Below are 10,395 nucleotides of genomic sequence, written 5' to 3'. Positions count from 1 at the left end.
CCGACTCATCACATTGTAATGAGCCGGCCCTTGGGGGCTACCAATTGCTCCTATCAACAATTCAAGGTACACAAGTCTTAATCCATTATATTGAATGGTCCATTGCTCAGTTGGTAAAGCACAAAGCTCTTAACATTGTGGGCGTGGGTTCAAGCCCCATGATGGGGGTTACATCATATGATGTTCTTTTCCAAGAAGTATATATAAAGTCCCAGCTCAATATTATCTTACTGAGCCGGCCCTTGGGGGCTACATTGGTTGAAGTTTTTATGAGTATAAGGCAATTACAAGTCCCAGGTTGCTGCAAGCATAACAACCCGGCACTTGGGGGCTACATATGTGGAATATTCAGTTGTGACTAGTGACTAAGATGAACAATCTAGATTTCTTCAAGGTTACAACATTTATATTAAAACAAGTTTAAAGCTATCACTATGTTCTCCTCTTAAGACTTGGGGGCTACAGGTAATATGCATATAAAGGAGGAACATCTTCAAATTCTCGGTTTTGGGAAAATCAGGAAGATTAATTGTGTGACCTGGTATTGGAAACAATCATAACGCGGTGTCTATAAACGGTCATGACTCGGGATCATCAGTTTTTATAACCCGACAATTTTGGCAATGATAAGCCGGCAAGTTCTACATTTTCAAACCGGCTGATATCAGTTGAATATTTGAAGACCAATATTTTTGTCAAATCAGAGCATTGAAGGCCGATTCAAATGGATTCTTTATTTACAAAATATCTTCTGCAAGCAAATTGATTATGAAGCTGGTATATTGACTCGGATTTTTCAGAAGGAAGAAATGACAAGGACTTAAGGATGATCAAGTGCCGGTTTATAAGAATATTTAAACCAGAGCACAACCCGCCAAATTTGTTCTTTTGTTTATGTTGTAGATCAGTTTAACATGGATAAATCCAAATTAAACTGGGGCTAATGTCGGGGATATACCCCGCGGCGTAACCCGGCCGGACTTAGCGACTCACTGGTAACCCGGCGGGTAGGACAGACGGATGACAAGGCCCAAGGCCCAGAAGGCCGGTTCATACTATGGTGGGTCGGTTTACAAGGAAAGGCATGAGGAATATTCCCTTATAAAGGAAGCAAGACTAGGACTCCAGTTGTGATAGAGTAATCCTAGTCCTACTAGGACTAGTCATGTAACCCGCCCCTTCAACATATATAAGGAGGGGTAGGGCTCCCCAAAGAGGGACAATTTTTCACAAGTTGGACAGGTTAGGTTTAGACAGACAAGTCAATAGCTCTCAAGATAGAGCATCCTTGTAATCGTGGTCATCATCATCAATATCAATGAAGCACGATGTAGGCTTTTACCTCCACCACTTTGGGGCCGAATCTGGGTAAAACCTCGCATCTCTTGTCCCACTCAACCCCTCTCAAGATACCACATAGATGCGTTGGCCTCACGACTAAGTCCTGACACTAAGGACATCTGCCGTGACAATTCCACGACAGTTGGCGAGCCACACGGAGTGGTAAATCTCTCGGATGAACTCAGCTACCAGAAGCCGAGCCACTTCCTCGCCAATTGCCTTTATTTTCTCCACAGCGGACCGTCGGAGATGATCTTGACAGGTTTTGCTTTCGGATCGACTCGCAAACGGTGCTCAGCTAGATCCCTGGGTACACCTGGCATGTTAGAAGGTTTCCATGCGAATATGTCCCAGTTCTCATGGAGGAACTGGATGAGCGCTTCTTCCTATTTGTTGTCGAGTGTCGTTGAGACATGAGTCGAAGCAGCATTGGGATCAGTCGGGTGAATATGAACTGAGTTTGTTTAACTAGACGACTTGAATGCAGATTCTGAAGCAGGATTCTTAGCTCTCAACAAATCACTCGGATCTGCAGTCTTCTTGTATTCTTCCATTTCTACTGCTGCCATCTGTTCATCGGCAATCTTCGAGCCCTTTTGGAAGCACTCTTCTACTTGCTGCCGATTACCAGTGACTGTAATCACGCCCCTAGGGTCAGGCATCTTGAGTTTGAGGTACATGTAACATGGTCGAGCCATGAAACGAGCATACGCAGTTCTGCCCAAGATAGCATGATAGGCACTGTGAATATCCACAACTTCAAATGTCAACTTTTCCTTATGGTAATTCTTTGAATCACCGAAAACCACATCAAGAGTGGTCTGGCCCACTGAATTAGCTTTCTTTCCAGGTATAACTCCATGGAACCGCATGTTGCTCTCGCTGATCTTGGACATCGGAATGCCCATCCCGTGGAGGGTCTCAGCATACAAAATGTTCAAACCACTGCCGCCATCCATCAATACTTTGGTCAATCGGGTTCCTCCAACGACAGGTTCGGCCACCAACGCTTGCCTCCCGGTGTGGCTACATGCGGCGGGTGGTCGGATTGGTCGAATGTGATGGGAGTCTTTGACCATTTTAGATACGTCGTCATTGCCGGAGCAACCATGTTTACTTCTCTGTTGATGACTTTCAGTCGACTTTTACTTTCAATGTCAGCAAAAATCACCAAAGTGGAATTGACATTGGGAAATCCTTCATCATCCTCTTCCTTGTCCTCATGCTTATCATATTCCTTCTCTTTCTCACTGAGTTGTTTTTCTCGAAACTGCTGTATAAGGACTCGACACTATCGAGTGGTATGTTTGGGATAAATCAGATTACCCTCTTCATCCTTCTTGATGTGAATGTGACATGGCAAATCCAACACATAGTTCCCTGCCGAATCCTTCACCATCTTGGGGATCCAGGGCCCTTTAGGCTTTCCCTTAGATTTTCCTTGGGTTGCGACTACAACCTCTCCAGGACTCGCAGGTTCCGCTTTGCGCTTCTGGTTCCGATTGGAATTACCTCCTCGAGTATCCTGGCTGACTGTTTTGCCTTTGCCGCTGCGGAGTCGGTCTTCTTCTTCGCCGTTTGTGTACCGAGTGGCTATTTCCATCATTCGGGTCGGGGTCATGTCTCTTGTCCAGCCGAATTTCAAGTTAAGCTCCCTATACCGAATGCCCTCCTTGAAGGCGCAAACTGCTTGATGCTGAGACACATTCTCCATAGTGTGATGCAAAGTGGTCCACCTCTGGATGTAATCGCTCAAAGTTTCATTCGGATTTTGCACACAATGATGCAATTCTGTCAACCCTGCAGGTCGTTTGCATGTGCCCTCGAATGTTCTGACAAACACTCGGGCTAACTCCTCCCAGCTGAATATACTGCCCCGAGCCAACTGATTCAACCAAGCCCTAACTGGTCCTTCAAGCATCAGGGGAAGGTGTTTCATGGCCACCTCATCGTTTCCACCACCGATCTGAACAGCCCCTCGGTAATCCTCAAGCCAAGTGTCAGGCTTCGATTCACCAGTGAACATACTGACTCCAGTCACCAACCTGAAGTTGGGAGGGATCTCTGCAGCCGTGATGGCTCTGCTAAAACACTCGGGACTAGAAACATGCACTCTGCTTCTGGTCGGGCGATCTCTATCCTGCCCTTCTCTGTGTGCTCGATTCCTGTCCACCATACCTTGCACCAGAATTGACCTTGCATCAAACCCTAGCTCTCTTGGGTCGACTGGCATCCTCCGCTCTTCGCTGTGCGGGCACCTATCATCATAATGCCGGGGCACATATGATCCGCCCCTCGGAGGGGGCGTAGGCACTCGACGACGGTCATCACAGTCGAGACAATGATCGTGCTGCTCGTGGTTCCAACCCAAGTACTGCCCTTGGCGATGCCCTCGTCCCTCACGCCGCGGAGGCGATCTGGGGCTATGAGCCGACTGAACTGTGTCAGCCACCACAGATCTGCTATGAATTATGTTACGCGACTGAGACACTATAGTGTTTTGCTCTCCTGCTGCCCGGAGCAGCACTCTGATCTGCATCAAACTTCTACCAGCTTCTGACTGGGATGGCTGAATAGATTCTGCTATGCGGGCTGCGGCTGTAAGGTTCTGAATCGGAGTGCGGTATACCTGTGGTTCAGGCAGGAACAGTTGCCGCTGCCGTCGACTGGATTCAGGGATCTGCCGCCGAGCACGTTCGTCGAGTGCACGCTGAAGGTTCTCCAGTCGAGTGCGCTTAGCCAAAGTGGCCAAGCACGCTGCCTCCAAGGCCCGAGCCTCAGAGGTCTCTCCGACAACAGGCGTGTGGAGCGCCTCCATATTGCGGCGGTGAAGTTCCTCCCTCTGCTGAGAAGAGAGGGTTTCGGGGTGATACTCCTCATGAACGCCCGACGGATCGTGACCGCCATTGCGACGCATGCCAGGCGAGCTGCGTAGCGTGTCGACCATCAGGACCTCCACCGTGGGGTCGTTACTGTCGCACTCGGATAGTGTCGTGGAATTGTCACGGCAGATGTCCTAGAGCAAGGACTTAGTCGTAGGGCCATCGCACTAGGAAGCTTAGAGGGGTTAATCGAGACAAAGGACACGAGAGGGTTTTATACTAGTTCGGCCCCTTACGATGAAGGTAAAAGCCTACGTCTAGTTGGGATTGGTATTGCAGGGGTTTCGATCACCAAGAGGCTCAACTTGCCGACTTGGTTATCGACTTGTTGTCTCCTGCCCTCAGCCGCCACCGGGTCGCCCCCTTATATACATGGGTTGATACCTGGTGGCCAACAGGGTCCCGGCGGGCTCATAATCGTGTCCGGCTCGGTGACTTCCTTTACATGCCTTTCTTTACAAGTCTTTCCTTACATACGGCGGTTTACAGTATCGGGCCTTAAGCCGTCCCCAGGCCTTTGGGCCTTCTATAAGGTTTAATAAACTATCATCTTGAATGTTCATTGGGCTTCTTATGTAACCCGCCATTGGGGCTGACCCGGCCCCTCCTGGGCGGGTCATACTGATAGTAATATCCCCAACATTAGGCCCCAGGTTGACTTTGAACTTCGTTCTTGTTCAATCTTCAATATTTGGACAAAAATTCATCTTCTTATCTTCGCTGAAGTTGTTGTAACCCGCCGTGACATCATCTTTTGAAAGGCAAAAAACTTTCATGACGTCATCTCCCAACGGATCTTTTATCTTTAATGTCTCCCGAGAATCGAGGCGCCTATGTAGCTAGATAATCTTTATTTGGCTTTTCCTTGATATTCGTGCCCGTCTGTTCGCATCTTTCCCTTATAAATAGGCACGCCTCGGCCTTCTCACTTTCCTCTCTCGCTCCGTCTTGTTCCTCTCGCAAACCCCCTGCTTCTCGAGTTCTGCCGCCGCCGCGCCTCATCTCCGTCTCCGTCGACTTTGGCCGCTGAATCAACCCAAACCAATCCAGAGAAACCGTGGCAACCTCCGCAGAAGACCTGCAACCATAAGTTTTCTTTCCTTCGTTTCTCAGATCTGCATTAGGGTTTCCGAGCTCCTGCGTGTTCTCCATAGTTTATCGCAGTTCATCGTAGTTCTTCCACCGGAAGCCTTTCCTGATCCAGAAAGCTATATATATGCTCGCACGGCAGTGTTTTTGTACCTCTTCTTGATCCATAAATCCCTTTTTCGAATTCAAAGGCTGCTTTTAGAACTTACCAACTTCTCTGTACTGAACTTTTTAGGTCTAGAATTTTTTTCATTTTGAATAGCCATTTGATCTGAAATAATATCAAGCAATGTAGGAAACTTGTTTGTCTCAACACTTAGCTAAAATTGCCTTCTTCAAATATCTGTAGTCATGGCGGCTTATCATGCCGGCTTAATTTTCCTTATATGTCATTAGCCCTTAACTAAGCCGCCATTACTTGTTTGCATCTTCATCACTTAACTGTCAATCTCACCATTTAAACTGAACCGGCATGTTGCTTTTCTTTTCAGTTCTTCTTTGCACATCATGCCATCCAAAGCACCAACCATCTGTAACTGGGTTCCCTCAACTGTAAGTGAGGAACATTTAAAAGAGTTCTTCACTATAGGATTTCTGCTACCAAAAACCATCATGTCTTACCATGCCCCTGACTCGGAAGAAGAACGTCCCAATCCAAGAGACGGCGAAGTGATTGTTTTTACTAACCACATGAACCATGGCTTCTCACCGCCAGGCTCAAAGTTCTTCAGAGAGGTCCTCCACTTTTTCAAGCTCCATCCTCAAGATATCGGGCCTAATTCCATATCTAACATCTGTAACTTCCAAGTACTCTGTGAAGTATATCTTCAACAAGAGCCGACTGTGGAGTTGTTTAGAGAATACTTTTATCTGAACCGGCAGAACGAGTGCACCAATGGTCTTAGCTTAGAGCTTGGAGGCATATCAATTCAGCGCCGGCAGGGTGCCGTCTTCCCCCTCATTGTCTTACCAAGTCACCCAAAGGACTGGAACCAGACTTGGTTCTATTGCGAGGACACTTCACCAGCAAACGAGAAGCCACTGCCGGGTTATCACCCTGATCGTCTTGACTCCAAGTTCGCGCTTCCTGATAAGCTTACTATCACTGAACGCAAGAGGCTGATACCATCCATCAAAAGGATCAATGCTCTATTGGGGAATGGATTAACTGGAGTTGATCTAACCCGCTGCTGGATCTCATGGCGGGTCATCCCTTTGAGCCGCCGGTCAAAGTTGATGTATGAGTATGGTGGTGGCCCGGATGACTCTCTTCGTCACAGCCCCGTTCAATTAACGAAAGAAGATATTGTCTCAATGTCAACTCTTCTGGTGAACGGGAAATACGAAGATTGTAGTTTCGTCGGGTTAAACCCCTTCTGCCAGCTTAACCCGGTGCCAGAAGTAAGGATGTCGTTATTTCTCTCCTTTGTATTTTCCCAGCCGTATTGTTTTAATACTTGCCTGACTATTTATCTTGTTTTTACCTATCTGCAGGCCAACTCTGACTTCTGGAAAGTTAAGTATGACCATGAGGCTGCCAAGAAAGCGAAAGCCGCCGCCATAAACGCCAAGAAAACGAGCCGTAGGTCGAAAAAGAAGAAAAAGAGCACTTCTGAAGATTTGATGAAGCTTGATGATACATCTGATTCAGAGGTAGCCCTTGATTCCCTTGGATACTTTTTAAACAATCTTATTGATGCTGATCATTACCAGGATGACACTGGGGCCAGTCAGGCTGTGGAAGTAGAGGTAACTATCATTTCCTCCGACTTAGAGCCCTTGCCAAGACAAAAAATTCGACGAGTGATCCGTAAAGTAAGGTTTTCTAACCCTTTAGCTCACTCGGATCCCACCTTTTGTTTGAAAAAGCAGCAACATGAAAGCCGCCATCAGGCCCGGATTGAAGATGAGCCGGCTGTCATTCTTCAACAAACTCCTCATAAGTGCCCAAATGAGGTTTACTTCTTTTTGTCTTTAACTCTGTTCAATGGATCCTTTCCCCTGCCTTACTTTTAACTTTGTTTTATCTTTTCAGGAGGTGTCTCGCTCTTCTGGCGACTCATCGCAGACGCAATTTATGGCCTTCAAGACTGCCCCTGGGTAAAAAATTCTCCTTTTCCGGTTTGTTCAAATTGTATCTTTATACTGACAATCCTGCAACATTTCTCTTAGTGGCCAAGCTAAATCCAAGAAGGCAAAGGCAGCTAAACCGGCAGAAGACCCGTCGGTGCTTGCATCTGACCCGGCCAGGCCATCTTCTCCATTAACCGACGCTCCAGAAGACCCGCCTGTTGATACAGAAGCAAATCCTCCTGAGCCGTCATTTGATGAGACCACTGTAAACCCGTCCGCAACTAGACCATCAAGCTCAGCCAACCCACCATCACCGTCTGCCCAAGACGTTCAGATCACCGGGAGCCGTTTTATTGAGCCGGGGAATCTGACCGTGCTGGCTCGGTGTACTGCGAAACAAGAGGCATTGGAGAGGCAAAAAGTGTGTTTTGACGTTGCCAACTACGACCATCTAAGTGCCAATGATATTTTATCTGGCTATCTCAGCCATGTGCACTCCAGTTGCGACTCTGAGATCGAAATGGTCAAACAGCTGCAGTTGAAATACGAGGAACGTTCTTTCGGCTTATCTATATTCCTTCAGCCCCCAAGTCTTCAGATTATGAGAGATCCGGAATGATCTGTAGACTTTATAATATAGGCTAAGACCTTTACCTTAGAAACTTTTCTTGAATTTAGTAGAACAAAGCTTCACCTGTAGCCCCCAAGGGCCGGTTCATTTTGATCATAAATGAGTCGGTACTTTAAATTGTTTTGTACCATATTAAAAGGACTTAATACTCCGGCTTAACCTTGAGAAACTTGCTAAACTGCGTACATTAGCCCCCAAGTGCCAAGTGATGTTACTTTGTAACGTACTTGGGACTTAAAGTATATCTTTAGAATCATAAAAATTTGTTTTGGCATACATTAGCCCCCAAGTGTCAAGTGGTTTTTTGTAAAGTACTTGAGACTTGAATCTTGATTTTTGAACTTGAAGTAAAATCTTGACTCATCTGAATGTTTTGCAGAATGCCTTATCTAAATTGAACTCGCAATTGACTGATGCGAAGACCCGGCTAGCGAGTCAGGAGGTAGAAATCAAAGCTGCTAACTCCAAACTGCAAATAAGTCTCTCTGAGACGGAAAATTTAAAGACCAGCTTCGCTGCCAAGAAGAAAACCTGGGAAGAGGAAAAAATGCTTCTGACCCAACGCGCTGAGAAGGCCGAAACAGCCCTTGAAGAGATTTCAACAGAGCTGAACGGTTTAAAGGGTCGGGTGTCTCAAATGGTGGCTGACATCTTTGGTAAGTCGTCCGACTTTAATTTTGTGTGCTTTTTGCTAATCTGGAGTATAAGCCACCAGCTGACTTTGTATAAAATATGTGCAGGCCCACGAAGCAAAAATCTGAGCCAAGATCCTTTGATTAAACTGAAGGCAGTGTATACTTTGGTAGAACAACTGTATATTGGCGCACAACGGGCACTTGCCGCCATCTCTCCTGCCAATCAAGGACCCAACCGGCTCAGCAACGTCCTGAAGAAACTGTCAATCCTGCCTGCCAGATTTCAAGAAGTGAAACGCTCATGTGCGCGAGCCGAGGCTTTGACTGCCCTAAGCCGCTCCAAGGCTTGGGTGCCAGACCTAGACCCAGCGGACGTGGCTAGAGGCTATCCCACCATGAAGGAAGACGGATCTCCCTTTGAGCAGGATGACTTCATGGCTTGCGTGCGCGGAGTCCAGCCTCAAGCAACTACCCTTGGAGATGATACCAATATTGACAAATATAATCCGGGTTTTGATAGTGAGAATAAGAAGATGGCCACTCCCTCGAACAAGGTAAAAGATTTGATCCCACCGGTAAGAGAAGACACATTTGCCCCGGAAGTTGACCCGGTCGGCCTGATCGACGACAAAGCCGAATTTGTCGCCGTGAATGGTTTTGATTGGTCAAAACCCAACTTCCAGCCAACAGAAGGTGGTGAACCGGCGAGGGAGGAACAATGATCATCTTTGTGGGCTTATAAAGCCTTGTAATAGCTTAGCTGTGAAAACGCTATATGCTTTGCTTATGCCATCGCGCATGAAACACTTCTATGTGATTCTGTGTTTCCTGATGCCAATGTATGCATCGTATTTAATGATTGTTTTTGTAACATTTGAACTCAGTTCCTGTAGATACAAAGAAAAAACTGGCTTGGCGGCTTAGAACCAAACAGGTTAAAACACCCGGTTTATAGCCAATATGTTTACCACAATAGGAACCAGAAATAGATATAAACAAAGGACAAGGGCTGAGACTAACTCTTTTAATTAATGCAGAAGGTAATTGCATATAAGTAATAACCATACCTTATACCTTTTGATCCTTAGACCACCGGCTTGAATAACCTGGGTGATGAAGTTGATAATTCAAACTTTATGAGAAGTCAATGCTTTTGAATACTCAATGATCATTATACCTTGGTAGCTGTGTTGTCAAATAGTCGAGCCAGTGAAGAAGACCAGGCTAATTATTTGTAATATTAAGACAACAAAAAACTAAAAGGCAAACAACAGATGATATGTATAATTTAACCTTGTATTCAAAAGGTTGGGGGCTTCTGATTCAAATACGATCAGTAAACCGGGCCAAAGGGGTTAATCTAAGATTCGAATACGACCATATAGCCCCTAGTGGTTTTGGCGTTGCGCCGATCAAGAGGGTACCGACAGCTATGTTCTCTTTGGTACGAATACGACCTATGTTTGAATAGGAAGCCCCCAAATGACCTTGAGAAGTTTTTAACGACCCTGATTCAAATATGATCCAAGTTGGACCCAAAAGGGGTTAAGCTATGATTCGGATACGATCAAGAAGCCCCCAAGTGGGTTTAGCCTTGAGCCGATCAAGAGGGTTACGACAGCTATGTTCTCTTTGGTTCGAATACGACCTATGTTTGAACAGGAAGCCCCCAAGTGACCATGAGATTTGCAGCTAGATTCGGATACGATCATAAGCTGGACCAAAAAAGGTTAAACTTGATTCA

Source organism: Triticum dicoccoides, chromosome 6A (genome assembly GCF_002162155.2).
Source record: "Triticum dicoccoides isolate Atlit2015 ecotype Zavitan chromosome 6A, WEW_v2.0, whole genome shotgun sequence".
In the NCBI taxonomy this organism is placed as follows: Eukaryota; Viridiplantae; Streptophyta; class Magnoliopsida; order Poales; family Poaceae; genus Triticum; species Triticum dicoccoides.
Note: the sequence above shows the minus strand (reverse complement) of the source record.